This window comes from Bison bison, unplaced genomic scaffold (assembly GCF_000754665.1).
Source record: "Bison bison bison isolate TAMUID 2011002044 unplaced genomic scaffold, Bison_UMD1.0 scf7180017864155, whole genome shotgun sequence".
NCBI classification, from domain to species: domain Eukaryota; kingdom Metazoa; phylum Chordata; class Mammalia; order Artiodactyla; family Bovidae; genus Bison; species Bison bison.
In genome coordinates this window covers 28,884-29,743 of record NW_011494727.1, presented here as the reverse complement: position 1 = coordinate 29,743, position 860 = coordinate 28,884, and positions in this window count along the sequence as shown.

Below are 860 nucleotides of genomic sequence, written 5' to 3'. Positions count from 1 at the left end.
GGTAACTCTCTTGCTTTTTCTAATGATCCAGCGGATGTTGGCAATTTGATCTCTGGTTCCTCTGCCTTTTCGAAAACCAGCTTGAACATCAGGAAGTTCATGGTTCACGTATTGCTGAAGCCTGGCTTGGAGAATTTTGAGCATTACTTTACTAGCATGTGAGATGAGTGAAATTGTGCAGTAGTTTGAGCATTCTTTGGCATTACCTCTCTTTGGGATTGGAATGAAAACTGACCTTTTCCAGTCCTGTGGCCACTGCTGAGTTTTCCAAATTTGCTGGCATATTGAGTGCAGCACTTTCACAGCATCATCTTTCAGGATTTAAAATAGCTCAACTGGAATTCCTTCACTTCCACTAGCTTTGTTTGTAGTGATGCTTTCTAAGGCCCACTTGACTTCACATTCCAGGATGTCTGGCTCTAGGTGAGTGATCACGCCATCATGATTATCTGGGTCGTGAAGATCTTTTTTGTACAGTTCTTCTGTGTATTCTTGCCACCTCTTCTTAATATCTTCTGCTTCTGTTAGATCCATACCTTTCTTTCCTTTATTGAGCCCATCTTTGCATGAAATGTTCCCTTGACATCTCTAATTTTCTTGAAGAGATCTCTAGTCTTTCCTATTCTGTTGTTTTCCTCTATTTCTTTGCATTGGTGGCTGAGGAAGGCTTTCTTCTCTATTCTTGCTATTCTTTGGAACTCTGCATTCAGATGCTTATATCTTTCCTTTTCTTCTTTGCTTTTCGCTTCTCTTCTTTTCACAGCTATTTGTAAGGCCTCCCCAGAGAGCCATTTTGCTTTTTTGCATTTCTTTTCCATGGGGATGGTCTTGACCCCTGTCTCCTGTACAATGTCATGAAC